This window comes from Tachysurus vachellii, chromosome 1 (assembly GCF_030014155.1).
Source record: "Tachysurus vachellii isolate PV-2020 chromosome 1, HZAU_Pvac_v1, whole genome shotgun sequence".
NCBI lineage: Eukaryota > Metazoa > Chordata > Actinopteri > Siluriformes > Bagridae > Tachysurus > Tachysurus vachellii.
The window spans coordinates 7,730,232-7,746,691 of NC_083460.1; the positions used below are offsets into that span (position 1 = coordinate 7,730,232).

The window sequence follows — 16,460 nt, forward strand, 5'->3', positions numbered from 1 at the left end:
TATTTCAAGAGAATTCAACAGATATAACAATCAACAGAATAGCTGAATCACCTGATACGACAGCATAATGGAGACAAATTGTTCTAGTGAAGTTTATTTTTTATTTTGCAGACACCTCAATGACAAATCCAACATAATCCACACTGAAAAAAATAACAAGTAAAATTTACAAAATTTTTCTTTTGCAAGTTTTTGCACTCAAATTTTTCAAATAAAATGTTCACTTGTGATATTAAGTAAAATTTATGAATTTATGAAGTTGAGTAAAATGAACAAAGTAAATAAGTACACATAATATACTGATCTGATGTAATTAATTGATATAATTAAGTAAAACTGTATTATTTGTAACAGCAGTCTGTTAATATCACTTTGTTGATTCTGTCCAGTCTTTGCATTGACATGCAAGTTTAGGTGGGTTGAATAAGATTTATAATCATCTATAATCAAAAATGTCATTGCACTTTACTTCTGATTGAGATGTTTAAATTCTTATTCCTATTTTTAAGCATTGATCTTAAGAAAGATTCTGTAAGTTTTTGTAATTTCTTAGATTGAACCTCTTAATAAATACTCTTGATTGCACATTTACTGTCTGTCATATTGTAACAGTGACTCGTTTTATTTAACTTAAAATAATTAACAACACTAAATAAAACAAGTAACATTTTATTAATAGAAAAAAATCCTGTCTTCTAAGTAAATTAAGCAAGTCTATGTCCAAGTGTTGTTTTTTGAAATAGTTTAAACTTAAATAAAAAACAGGTTTCATTAACAAACTTTCTAACACAGTATTTGAAAATACTGTAGATTTACTGGCAAAATACTGTAGATTTAAGGCATAAATCACACCCATCATAAGAGCACAAGCTTTTGCAGTATTTTCACATTTTGTTAGGACCTCGCTTCCTTCTAGAACAATGGACAAGACTGGCTCCTCATCTCTGTTTCCATGGACAAGTATTGACATGACATCATTATAAGTCTTCTTGATTGCCATCTTTACAAGAGGGATGAGGGGAAAGAAGAAAATTTAAAAAAAGTTAAATTCATGATCTGAATTGGGATCCACTGCCAATCTTTAAATCTTTAGCTTTCATAAGCTCCAAGAGTTTTGGCTTGTAGCCGTCTAATTTGGACATAAAAAAGATGGGATGGGAGATGGGAGAACGATGGGGAGAGCAGTTTTCCTCTTCCACACTTGTCAGTGTTCAGGCCCCTAATACTTTCCCCTCTGAGACAGATGGGAATCCGCATTCTCATTCTAGCCCAGTCGCGAACCGAGCTAGACCACCACAGATCCGTGCTCCTGAGCCACTTAGAGTGCCTAGGACTCAGGGTCAATTTTGCCAAGAGCTCACTGCTCCCCAGCCAACGTATTATGTTCCTGGGAGTGGTTTTCGACTCGGTCCGCATGAGGGCGGTCATATCACCAGAGCGCGCTCTGGTACTTCAGCAGCTCACGGCCTCTGTCAGGAACAAAGCCTGTTTCCCTCTGAAGTTCTTTCAGAGGATGCTAGGGCTGATGGCTTCCGCCTCTCCAGTTTTACAGCTTGGCCTCCTACGAATGCGGCCCCTGCAATACTGGCTGAAACTCCGGGTCCCACCTCACGCTTGGCGGCACGGCCGCTTTCGCGTCAGAGTCAACCAGGCCTGTCTGGCAGCCCTGGAGCCTTGGATGAACCCTGTTTGGTTCAGCCGTGGAGTACCCCTACAGGCGGTTTCCAGAAGGACGGTGGTCTCAACAGATGCGTCCAACCTGGGTTGGGGCGCTCTGTGCGAGGGCAGACCAGCCTTCGGCTCGTGGTCGCACGAGGGCAGCCATCTCCATATCAACTGCCTCGAGATGCTGGCGGTAGAACGAGCCCTTCGATCTTTTCAGGCGATCCTGGAAGGGCGCCATGTCCTAGTCCAGTCGGACAGCATGACAGTGGTGTCCTACATAAATCACCAAGGTGGCCTTTCGTCCAGCCGCCCCCCCTACGTCCCCTCGGACGAGTGGATGCTCCATCCCCAGACGGTTCTCAAAATCTGGGAGATTTTCGGGAAGGCAGAGGTCGACCTCTTTGCCTCAGAAAGCAACTCTCATTGCCCAACTTATTTTTCAAAGGACACAGATGCGCTGGCCCACGACTGGCCCAGCCTCCTTCTTTATGCTTTTCCCCCGATCGCTCTGGTCCCTCAGGTCATCAGACGAGTCAGGGAAGACAGGCACAGAGTCCTCCTGGTGGCCCCACTCTGGAGGAGCCAAGTTTGGTCCTCGGAGCTATTCAGGCTTTCCATGAAAGCCCCGTGGCCAATCCCCCTGAGGCGGGACCTCCCCTCTCAGGCGAACAGGACAATCTGGCACCCGCAGCCAGAACAGAGTATTGAAAGGGAACGTACTCAGTTACGAACGTAACCTCGGTTCCCTGAGATACGGAACGAGTACTGCGTTATATGCCGTGCCACGAGGCTGCGGCTTCAGTGTCGTCGCTTCAGTCGTATGACCTGATTTCCTCTGGCGATTTGCCTGCTTATATAGCTATACGCCCCGCCCCTTTTTAGCGGGCTTTGGCGCGCTGCATCGCCACAGGCTCGCGCAGCTACTCAGCGCCGTCATTGGTTTTAAAAAAGTTACAGATTAAACCAATGGCAGTGCAGTTGCACTGCGTTATTGAAAAAAGGCTTCAGTATTGAGGAAAAAAGGAGCTTTTCCCCATACGCAGTACTCGTTCCGTATCTCAGGGAACCGAGGTTACGTTCATAACCGAGTACGTTAACTTGCCTGAGCTTCAGTGAATAAAGCAGGCCACCTCTGCTGGAAAGCTTTAATTGGTGAAGTGAGGTTGACAACTTTGTCTTCTGTACGAGAATGTTTTAGACATTTTCTCTGTGATGATTCTCTGGTTGTCTTTTTTTTTTTTTTTATTTCATCCAGCAATGCTTTTCGCCCATTTTCTAAACTCTCAAAAGATTCCCCATGTTGGTGTGGAGGAAGATAGTTCAGTTCAGTCTTTTTTGGTTTCTTGACATTTTTGCTATTATTGCTATCATTTGGCTGCTTTCTACTGAGGGAGTTTATTTCAAGTTCTGTGTAGCCTACAGTAGCTCCCGGTTTCTTAACTAGTTGACCATTTTGTATTTAAGACTTTGTTGCCAGCCATACATTCCCGAAAAAGATCCAGCTTTCTTCAGGCATAGGAACTTCTCTATCAAAGCCTCTTCAACTGACAGAATTTGGAGATTTGTGGGATATTCAGCAAGCTTTTGCATGATGTCAGATTGCACACCATGATTTTGAAAGAGTGTACCATCTTCAAAAAATGTTTGATTTATAGCTGGAATAATTCTTTCCACATCAAAGGTAAACTGGGGTACTTCAACTCTGACTGGCCACTTTTTTCGAAGCAACACTTAGGTGATGGCTACGTCCTTAGAACTGTCTGAGGTTTGAGTATCAGTAGAACACTGTTGAAATTCTCCTGGAGGTAATAATATGTAAAATTCACAAACAGGTGTCAGTGTCAGAATGACTGATGGCTCTTCTACTTTAACAACTTTAATTTAGTCTTTGTCCTTAATGTCTTATTTAGAGTTTAGGGTGAAAAACTGTCCAAAATCATTGTCCATGTACATGAGTCTGAAATGTCCATCCAACTGAAAGCTTTGTTTTATAACTGACAGAAGATCATCAACTGTGTTTGGAATCTTGGATGGGAATAACAATTTTCGTATATCATGGTCATCAAGTATAACTCGCATAGCATAGCTGTGCAAGGTGAGGACAAGATGAGGTGAGGTGAGGTGTCTTTCACAACCTTAATCTAAAAAATAAAGCACAGATATAAGCCTAGTCTTAGCTTTCTCTTACACATTAACATGCACACATGCTTGCACACATTTATGCTTATCCTCTTTCATATACACACAGGATTCCACTTTTTTGTCCAAAGTTGCTTAGAAATAAGAGAGCATTTCAAATTTTGTCAATAAGCTAACAATAATTGTAGTTTACACACAATTTCACATACGCAGAATTATAATTACCTCAATAAACACGTTTTCATGTGAATTTCCACTGATGTGTTTTTCAGACGCAACCTTTGGTGAAACTTTGCGGGGAGTTTGTTCTGTCACTCCATTTGTATGGGAACAATTTGATTTGTTTGTTGAGAACAGAAAGAGAAATACTGTACTTCTTCTTGATCAACATATCATAACACAGTACCAATTCCAAGGGTACAATGCTCTCAAGAAATTCATGAAGCATATCAGGAGGATACCCTGATACTACATGAAAGTGATTCAACCTGTCAATAATTGGGCATTGCTGTTTCACCTCATAGCAACTGGTTGAAGGTATATACGGCTATATTAGTAGTTAATGTAAAGTATTTTCCCATTTTTAATTATATAACAATTAAATTAAAGTATAGTATAATTGCTTAAAGTGTGTTAGATCTACTTTGTGAATGCAGCACGTTTTAAAGTGTATACATACTGGATGTGGCGCGAAGTGAAGAAATGCTTCATTCTTAATGGATTATTTTGTCATGTTGAGTCTCACATCGACGCTCACATCCAGAACAGATATGGTGTGAATGTGTGAACCTTTCATAATTTAAGTATCACTGTACAATCATTCAAATTAACATATATCGAACAAAACATATTTCAAGGGGCAAGTCACGCGTTCAAGGGTTTTAGAGGTAATTTGTAAAACTTTTTTAAGATGTAATGTATTTCTACCTGTCTCTCTTAAAGTATTATTGTTTTTAAATTCTAACATTTTATGAGAATTTTTTACTGTAAAATAATTTGAGAATGTGTTTGTGCAATGTCTTCTGTGTACAGAACAATTATTTATAGCTTGAGATAAATCAAACAAGTTTAAGTTGTTTTAAAAGATTTGTATGTTGCAAAATAATAGAAAGCCAACCATTAAAATCTAATCATTTGGGGAGAATCAATTCACTTATACAATACCAAAAATATCCAGAATAATGTTTTACTATCATTTTAATTAGAGGATAACCTCATCCACATACTGTATCTTTCAAATTACTTTTGTTCCCATGAGACCTGGTGTAAAGATTATGAAATGCTGCAATGCAATGTGAAAGCATCTTAAGTAACTTAAGTATCCACATAGAAGTTTATACTTAAAGACAAGACAACTGTATGTATAGATGTTTTCTGCTTCTCATCTCCTGTTAGTGATTGAAATGAAACCACAGCTGAAGATGTCATTGGCAAACTGGCAGCAGAAGCCATGTCGATGCGAGTATTCCCATTCATCTTAAATGCAATGTCCTTGTAGGGCAGCCCGGTTTGTAAACACAGGATGCCAAAGGCCTTGTTGTCCAGACTCGGCTCAAGGAAGTACTGAGGCATGGAACGTTTGTCGAAGAGAAGATGTTGAACTTGTAACCATAGACGATTTTGCGGGGTGGGTTTTCAAAATCGTAGTGAGTCTGGTTGTACTTGTTCTTTACGCGAGGTTGCGTGGCCGGTACTTGTCAGCCCACATGTACATTTTCCCAGTCACAAGGATTTCGACTCTGAACTAGGCCTCGTCACACCCATGCCCTCTTTTGCATGTCGCGCAAAGATGTCCTCTGCACTCTTGTTGGCGCCACCTGAAAACAAAGCAAAATAATAACACAATTTTATATTATTGAGTTAAATCAAATCATTAATCCTACTTCAAATCCATTTTAAAGATGGAAGTGTGTCAGGAATCAGCCTGGACTTCAGGAATCAGCCATGTGCAGTTGTTGTTGTTCCATGTCACGTGTCTGCCTCGCCTTCATTCACTCCTCCCTGTCTCCACACACCTGTTCCTTATCATTAATTGTATTTAACTGAGCTGCACTGAAGATGACAGCGCAGAATCATTAGATAATGTCTAGTTAAGTGTCGTCTGTGTTACCTTATTATTTCCTCGTCATTGGCATTGTTTAGTTCTCGTCTTTTCACTGTTTTGTACTTATTATTTATTAAACTCCATTCATTTGAAGCTATCCTGTGTATGTGTCTGTCTCCCTCCTTCCTGGTTGTGACAGTGAGTATAAATTTTCAGGAATAAATATTATAAAATGTATGAATAAATACTGTGTGCAGGTGTATGTATGAATGCAGCAACTTTTTTATTTATTTGTACATTTTCTACATTTTAAGTTTAAACTGCAATCAGTCAATTATAACAATTATAGCTTAATTGTAGCCTTGCTACATTATTAAGGCCCACAAAAACAAAATATTATGCATATACTTGCTTTTTGGTTGTTTAAAAAGAGGCATGGTTTTGTTAATGCACATAAATGATTTTATTTGTGTTTCAGGCCTGTTTCAGGCCCATTTCAGTTCATTGTTTGTTTTGAGCTGGTTTTCAGTTTGCATGCCTTATATCAACATCCTTTATGTTGTTAATTTTGGGGGACTTTTAGGTTGAAACCCTATTATGGGTAATTGAAGGGACTTATTTTGAAGGAGTACACCTGAGAGGAAGACCTAGAGAATAAAGTAGGCAAGGGTTGGAAGTTGTGCATGTTGTTCTCCCCTACGAGTCTTTTTCAGGAGAATGTCCTGAGGTTTTTGGAGCCCCTTTTTTTCCAGGAAAAGGTCTCCAGTTGAAATAAGGGTGGATTTCATAGCTGCTAAATTTCAAGAGACAATTGGATTTTTTTTTTTTTTTTGTATTTTTCCTTCAACCTTGGGATTTATCTTTTTTCCTGGATTACACATGCTGAGAGAGGCCTAACTAAGGACTAACAAAAGACAGTCAGATAAGTGGTGAACAATTTGTGTTTACTGTCCTAATATATGCACCTATTCTTACTCCAGTGTGTGTAATTCAGTCGTGTCCTTTTCTGGTCTCCTAACCCAAGTTTTTCTAATTTAAACACAGTATTTGAGTGCCTGAACTTTAGTGTAACTGAAGGTCTAAAGATTCGTTGAGACCGACTTGTTACATAATGTCATTTAAATCAAATTGTTCTATCTTGACTTTATTCTCCACTTGTTATCTAGGATTCTAGTGTCTAAACTATTTACTAGAATTGTTGTGATGTTTGTGTGTGGTTTTTTTTTTTTTTTTTTTTTTTTTGGAAACAATGACACAAATGCTGCAATGAGGTGACAACAGAGAATGTGAAAAACAGCTCTATTTCAGCTTTATATTTCTATACTAACCTACAGTTCCCAAAGCAGAGGTTGCATGAACACACCTGTGACCTGCAGCTGTCTGCAAGCATGTGCCAAGCGGGAGCTCGGAAAGCTGTAGGAGCCCAGGACTGTACTCGGCCTGGCTCTGCTGGATCAGATCCTCCTCCGTCAGCACGGAATGTAAGAAAAGGTTATATTAATATTAATTACATTAATGAATTAAAGGAAGTATACGGTATGTGCATGTTAAATACAAAAAATAAACCTACACATTATATACTGTGGCACGTAACGTAGGAAATTGTGCCCTTCGCCGAGAAAATCATGCCGGGAGAGGAAAGCAGCGGCGGTGATGAGCACAGGAAAGCGTGCAGCACCACGATCAGCACTATGGGGTCATTATTGTTTCGTTATTCTGAATAAATATACTATGATCCACAAATAAATATAGAGTTTCACAGATATTTTTTAAATCAACAAATGCACAATAAGCAAACCGTAAACATGTTACACATTTTACAAAAAGAAATGAAATTCACAAATAAATAAAATGGAATTTGCAAATAAAAAAATATATATTTAATTGTATTTTTGTGAATCGCGTTCTGTGCATTTGTGGATTTGAAACATTTCTAACGTCAAGACGAGCACAAGAATCCACAAATAGGTGGACTCCGCCCACCGTCTACTCCAGCCAATCGGACAACGGTCTCGTGGCGCTGACCAATCGTGGCACGGTCTACCTCCAACCAATCACGTTCTGATTTACTCGCTCTGAGGCTGTTCTTCAATGCAGTGTCATTCTCTTGTTCTATTTTGTGTGCGCTTTCACATGTATTTACAGTCTCATGATTTTTTTTTTTTTTTTTTTTTTACTTTGCATTTTTCTCATACTGATGCTTTCACTTGCACGTACATGACTTAGCCCTGTGTGCCATCGTTCTACGTTATATAAAGCATTATGGTCGTGAAGAAATGACATTTTATTCTAATGTATACACGCTGTATAGAGGAATTATGATACTTTGAATGATGAAACCTAAGAGTTATTGTAAGCATAATGCATCCTGCTTCCTTTAGCTTTTACTTTAATAAAGTCACACAGTACATTTTCAATCAGCAAAATGTGAGCAATGTTTACAGGTGTACAGTGAGTTGACACTGAATGCTATTTCACATGAAACTTCTGTTTCTAAATGACCTGCACTTGACCGATTAGTAAGGATAGCATGCATGTTATCTCTATTAGGAGTTTACAATATTTGTCTGAAAAGGTTCATCTCTGTCTCTGGGCTTTTTAGGGGTCAAGCCCTGAAGGGGCGTAGACACCTATTGTTATCGTTAGTTTTCTTATTATTATTATGCTTCCGTCCGTCATTGAAGTCAACCGTACGTAGGAAAGTTATGAAATTTGGCACACATGTAGAGGCCAGTCTTAGAAGTTACTGTAGCAACTTTGGTGTGTCTAGCTCAAACCGTCTAGCGCCACCAACAGTCCAAAAACCCAATTTTGTGCTGTATCGTAAGGCCTAGAGGCAAAATTCTTGCAACATCAGAATCAGAATCACAAAGGTCTTTATTGCCAAGTATGTTTAGGCAAAATTCTTGCAGAATCAGAATCAGAATCAGAAAGGTCTTTATGAGGGACACACACACACTTACACACACATTTACACACACACACTTACTCACACTCGCACACTCACATACTCACACACACTCTCACACACACACAGACGCACACACACACAGACACACAGACACACACAGACACTCACACTCACACAGACACACACACACAGTTGAGGAACACACACTTACACACACATTTACACACACACACACACATACACTTACACACATTTACACACACATTTACACACACACACACACACACACTCTCTCACACACTCTCACACACACCCACTCACACTCACACACACTTACTGTACACATACATTTACACACACATTTACACACACACTCACAATTGAAAACATACTCACACTCGCACACTCACATACTCACACACACACACAGACAGACACACACAGACACTCACACACACACACACACACACAGACACACACACACAGACACTCACACACACACACCCTCACACACACAGACACTCACACATTTACACACACACTCGCACACTCACATACTCACACACTCACATACACACGCATTTACACACACACTCTCACACACACACTCACGCACACACACTCACAGACACACAGACACACACTCACACACACACACACACAGACGCACAGAGACACATACACACACTCACACACACACACACACACACTCACTCACACACACACACACACACACACACGGGGTCAAGCCGATCAGATGCGCTCAGAACATGTCGCTGATGAAACATACCAAGTTTCCACACTCGCACACTCACATACTCGCACACTCGCATACTCACACACATACTCACTTACACACACACACACACAGAGACACACACACATACACACTCACACTCACACACACACTTTATTGCCAAGTATGTTTTCACATACGAGGAACACACACACACATTTACACACACACACAAACACACTCATTCACACTCGCACACTTACACTCGCACACTCACATACTCACTCACACTCACATACACACTCACACTCACAGTTACACACTCACTCACACTCGCTCACACTTACACACACTCACACTTGCTCACACTCGCACACTCATTCACATACTCACAAACACCTTCACTGACACACACACTCGCACACTCACATACACACTCACACTCACATACACACTCACACTCAGTTACACACTCACTCACACTCGCACACACTCACACTTACACACACTCACACTTGCTCACACTCGCACACTCATTCACATACTCACAAACACCTTCACTGACACACACACACTCACACTTACACACACTCACTTACACACACACACACACCTACACACACTTACACACACACATTTTGAATTTTCACGTTAAGTTCAGTATTTTACCAATACAATGCCATATAGCTACGAAACTTGGTATGGTTCATCAGCGACATGTTCTGAGCGCATCTGATCGGCTTGACCCTGGTATCGCTGCTTGCAGCTATATTTATTTTTATTTTTAGTATTTCACATACAGTAGATAATGCCATGATTTCGAGTCTTGTGAGTAAATCAGAACGTGATTGGTTGGAGGTAGACCGTGCCACGATTGGTCAGCGCCACGAGACCGTTGTCCGATTGGCTGGAGTAGACGGTGGGCGGAGCCCACGTATTTGTGGATTCTTGTGCACGTCTTGACGTTAGAAATGTTTCAAATCCACAAATGCACAGAACGCAATCCACAAATGAGCAGGAAGCCATTCACAAATAAATACAATTAAATATATATTTATAATTTTTTTATTTGCAAATCCCATTTTATTTATTTGTGAATTTCATTTCTTTTTGTGAAATGTGTAACATATATTTACGGTTTGCTTCTTGTGCATTTGTTGATTTAAAAAATATTTGTGAAACTTTATATTTATTTGTGGATCATAGTATATTTATTCAGAATAACGAAACAATTCTGACCCCATAGAGCACCGCTGATTCAGAGTGCAAGGTAGAGGTCTTCACGGGTCCAATTAGATCCGAAAACCCGAGGTCCGTCCCGAGACCCGAGCGGGTTCGGGTCTAAAAGTTTCACGTGTGCCTCGGACACGGGTCTGGTATAACAATAGCGGCATCGGGTCTCGGGTAATTAAAATGAATGTGTTTTTACCGAATAGACCCGAGAAGACCCGAACTACTGTATCTCGCTTGTGTGCATTGAATCGAGTCCTTTTCCAAACTCTCCTCTGTTTGCCAAGACCGCTTGTGACATCGTGTGGCTGGCAGTAAAGCTAATTTTCGTTGAAACAGACCTGTCAATTAATTTTGAATCTACGCTGTAGCGTTTACTTTAGTATTGTCAGAATCAGATAAGCATGGAGGCAATATCTGCCATTGTTAAACCTCAGCTTTTTAGCAATCAACGAATATGCTGAGGTAAAACATCCAGGGTCATCATCAAAAATTGACAACCGGTCGGGTCGGACTCGGATCTAAATTTTCGGGTTTGTCTCGGGTCGGGTCTTTCTTTAAAAAAAAATAAAATAAAATAAAAAAAATAAAAATAAAAATATGCACGTCAGGTTCGAGTGTTTCTTTAGACCCGAGAAGACCTCTAGTGCAAGGTGGGGCGGTGAAATTTCCGCCACAAAGACGCTCAGTAGCGCCTATGGCACTCACCCTCTGGCAAGAGAACGCAGTGGAGAGCGAGGCTCAGCAACAGAGTGAAGGTAAAGCAGAGACTATTCGGCTAAGGGTAACAGTCTCTATGCTAATTTTTGCAGATTTTCCCTAAGGGAAGAGAGTTCATTCTGGATGCTGCTGAGATTTGTCCACACTCCTTGGAGGAAGCTGAAAAATAATATCCCCTGGATATTATAAGTAGACTCCAGCCTGTTTGAACTGCCACTATTGATGAAAAGAACACTTAATAAATTCACATTGATTTTCTGTTACTCATATTCCACGACTCACAGCGTGGATTCTCAGCGTCAGGTTCCTCCTATATAATGGGTAATAGTGGTTCACTTTCCACCCCCTGCTCCTGCTTCAGCTTATAGAGTTTCTGTCTCAGGACATCCTGATGCCTCTCTCTCAGTCTGCACAGCACAGAAGTGAAGAGAATATGCAGTGTTAAAAAATAATCACAAAATCATGAGGCATGTTTCATAAGCATCCTAAACATCTCACATAAGCAACTAATAGAAGAGCCGTACCTTGCCCGTGCCATGTAGACTTGCACCTGCTGCATAAGACTCGCCCAGTAGCCGATGTCCAGGTTCGAGCCTCTGACCTGGATCTGACTTTCTATGTTCATGTTCAGTGCCTTCAACTGGCTGTATGTTTTACCTTTAAACACAGATTGCACATCTTTAATCAAAGAGGTGTTGATACCTTCACACCAGCAGCTGTATCACACTGCAAGAATAAAATGTAGTTTGTAAGATGCTTCATACTGTGTTCATTTAACTTTAATAGCAACAGTAATTAAAACTATTTAATTAAAAAAATCAACCAAAATTCTTTTTTTTTACCAGTTCAGTGTTAGAATTTTGGTTGATTTTTTTAAGATGTGTAGTCTGTGTTTAAAGGTAAAACGTACAGCCAACTGCAGGCACTGCACATGAACATAGAAAGTAAGATCCAGGTCAGAGGCTCGAACCTGGACATCAAAGCATTGATGCCAAGCACTTGGCCAACTGCCCCAGCAGGTTTTGCCATAATAGTTGCCTGGGTTACGTATGTATGTGTGGGGTGGAGGTATCAAAACAGGGGTGACACATTTAATGTTTTAATGCCATTAATTTTAACGTAAATTAATGTAATATCTGTCATTACCTGATGTTATAAGACATTTTCCTACCTTCTGCCATTTGAAGGTAGCCTGCAGGTTATTGTCTCCATACAGGTGGTCTTCATTAGTGTATCCCATGTACCCTTCCCTCCAGCCCATTTTCTTGAATTCTTTCTTAGCCAGTTAATGAGCTCTCTTCTCTTCTGGTGTCTCCAAAGCCTTCGTCATCTCCTTCTGCTTCTTCCGCTCTTCTTTGGCTGATAAAACAACTTGTTCTTTTTTTTATTGTAGCCATGCTCAGAAGCAGAAGATGCGGAGGACACTGACGAGCCCAAAGATGTTATCACGGTTGTTCCTCTTTCTGTCCTCACCGTTCCTTTCCCTCCTCATCTCGCTCCCACCATCTCTCTCGGCTCTTGCTCCTGAGCTCAGCACTCGTGTCTCCTTCTCCTATCTGTCCCTGATGTCTCTGTCTCTTACATGCCGTCTCTCTGCACTGGAGTGTGTGCTAGAACAAGATGAACTCCTGCTCTGCCTGTGCTCTCGTTTCTCCTTCTTTTGACTCTTCTTATTGTGTTTCTTTCTACCACGGTCATCAAGCAGTGAGCCAAGTAGGCAGACATGAGTGATTCTGTTGGTACTATTTTCACTATTTGTCAGACATAAAACAATTCAATGGTGAAGACATGAGAACTGTACATGCAAAGCTGTGCTATAAATGTGTTTGAGCCTAATTTTATGTAATGTTGGTGCGACCTATTATAAAAAAAATTCTCTCAAAGGTCTCTCATTTCACTGCAGGAAATAAACAATAACAAAGTTAAGGGTCAATTCTAACACCACCTACACATGTGTGTTAGAAAAATGTAGCATGGTTACTGTCAGGTTTCCCTATTTTGAATCACTACCTATTTTCCTTTTACAGCTCAAGTCAATTCAGTTTTCTCCATATAGTGCCTTTAACAGCTTTACAGACAAGTGTAAAATTTAAGGTATAAAATTATCTGAAGTTAGCAAGCTTGGCTAACTTAACTAACTGTGAGAGGAAACAGCATCAAAAATGGAACCTATCCTCATCTGGGTAACACCTAATAGTGCAATTATATATAATTTCCTTTTTTTTTAAAGAATTCTACCGTGCAACCAGGAAAAACTTTCTGTGCAACCAGGAAAAAAAAAATTTTAGTTTTAACATGAAGTCTATTTTGTTGAAATTATCGGCCTCTCACACTTTGTGGTAATTGCAGTCTTAATGCTTTAAAAGCAATTATAGTCCAAAGTCATCATAGCCAAAGGGATTGTATTAATTACAGTCCAAGCGATCTTCATGGTTTCTCAGTGGTACCATCCACAGTAATCTCAAGTATGCACAATCTGTTGTGTTTTAATCTTTACGTAATCAGAAACAGAATCAGGTTTATTGGCCAATTGTGTTGACACACACAAGAAATTTGATTCCAGCTGTTTGTGACTCTCAAATCCGGTCATATGTCCTGGGGCAGTCAAGGTGTTGTAGAATGTAGTGCAGTCCAATGTTGACTGTGTCGTCCACTGATCTGTTTGCTCGGTAGGCAAACTGTAGTGGAGCCAGCCTCCGTTCTGTTACAGCAAACTGTTAAAGCAGAGACCCTTCCATACTAATCAATGTTCTTTCTCCACAAAAGCCATAATGACTTTATTCCGATCCTGGACTTTTTCAAAGAAGCTGCAGCTCAACTAAATTCTTTGCTTTTACTCTGAATCTGGAACTGCCATGAAAGTTCCGGAATCTCTTGTCATATGTTTCTGTTTGAAAGACAGCCTTTACATTATCATTTGAACCATTCTGTAAGCAGCTGCAGCAGGTAAGTTCATCTTCAAAGCTTATGCTTGTTAGTACAAAATAATAGCAGTGATGAAGTGTCTGATGTGTACGTTACTGTTCAGAACAGTGTGTTTTGTGTTTCTGTACAATAGAGGGGTGGTTATTTTTGTTTTGGTGCTCCAGATATTTCTCGATATAGTTGATACACTGTATGGCTTATACTTTCCTGGCTGGCAGGATCTATGGAGTATTACAAATTTTTATTAGGCTAAAATTGTGTAATTGGTTTTAAATGTGTTAGGTTTAAGTAACAGAAAATACTCAACAGTGGGCTGGTGAAGTGGATTAGTTTTTCATAACTGAACATCCTGAAGAGTTTTATTCCGAAAAAACCACCAGTGGTTTGAATGATATGTTAATCAGAGCGCATCGTGTCATACTTTTAAGCATTTATCAACACATTCAATATATAATGTCATCTGGTATCATTTAGATGATCTACAATAGAGATGCGCTGATCAGCTCAAACGTCACCTGAATCTGCTGCTTCAAATAAATCATCCGCCCGCCATCCACCAGCACCATCATTTTCTCTGTATAAGATCTCCACACCCGATCGTCCCATTACAATTATACTAATTTTTAGTTTTCAGCATGATGATATGGTCAGTGGATGGTTCTTTAACAGCTCATTCCATGAGGTTAGACAGATCAGCGCGTAACATAATACACTGGAGAGATGCTGCTTTTAGTCAAACTTTTATTTATTTATTTATTTATTTATCTATTTATGAAACCAATGTTTGATCTTTGTTCAGATTAAGCTGCATTTAGCTTATTAGCATAATAATAAACACAGGCTTTAGTCCCTTTAGCTGGAATGTCACCGTTTCTGTCAACTTTTATAGACTTTTTCCTATATTTATTCTTCTCTATTATTACTATGGACAACACACCCAGATAAATTCCTGTACATGTACACAATACAGTAGCTGGAAATAAACCTCATTCTGATTCTGAACCTCCCGAACAGGCGATTTATTTTTCCAAGAACTCTGCATGATGTCACACACTGCCCTCTACCGGTCAAAACGTTTAATTACAACATTTTATTTTGCTACTTTCCAAACAGTTTTTTCTCTTTCCGGGTTTCAGTGTTGTTCTACAAAATGCACCGAGAATTTTCACACAGAAACTAATGAGAGAGATTTTTGTACACAAACTATGTATTCTGTTCTTTTTTTACTTGTTTATTTTTTTTAAGATAGTCAGTTGACAGCCCCATTATATTTGGACCCAGTACAATACAGTATGTCCTACTGACTCAGGATCAGAAGGAGCTTTATTACCAAGTGCGCTTGCGCACGTTCAGCTCAGTACTTACTGGTCTCCGAGCCGCATTGTTCAATAACATAGGATGGAACTCAACATTTGCAGAGAAAGGTTTTTGTTTTAATCACATATTAAATGTGGACTGATCTCTGTCTCAGTCATAATATAAACACAGGCCTATACTAATAAAAACAATTCTGTCTTTTATGTCTTTATTGAATACATAAAGTCTCTTTAGACGCACTATAGATTTTTATCCGAACGGATGCCAAAGTTAGTTATTTACAAAATAAAAGTTTTAAAATTTAGTTGCAAAGATTTTTTTTAAATGACAGTACATGCTGTATTACTCGAATTCCACATCTATTAACTACTTTTTAACAAATTTTCCTTGTTTAAGAATGAAATGTCATACGTTTTATCTGTTAATAGTTTGTTGGAATAACTGAAACAAGTCAAACTTAGCACTTACCTAATAACTATCATTCCTTCACCTTCCTGTTACTAAGTGGGGAAAAATGCATCTTGCTAACACTGGGAACTTTTAATATATAATAACTTTTACATATCTTAAACAAAGCACAATTAGCAATTACACTTTGTAAAAGAACATGTTTAAATCTGTTTATTATTGTTGGTAGTAGTATTTAATAATGTGGAGCATCTTCCATAAAGGTCACTGTGACTTCTACTATAACGTCTACTACAGACATAATAACATATTTAAACTTGCACGTTTGTACAATTGATAAAATCATCAACAGTAGTTTTCCCTGT

The 16,460-nt window shown here is 39.4% G+C and overlaps 1 pseudogene; it reads right to left on the bottom strand.

Annotated features, from left to right (window-relative positions):
- Positions 1 to 5,195: 5,195 nt before the first annotated feature.
- Positions 5,196 to 15,752, bottom strand: LOC132843134 (splicing factor Cactin-like; annotated as a pseudogene).
- Between the last annotated feature and the right edge of the window lie 708 nt (positions 15,753 to 16,460).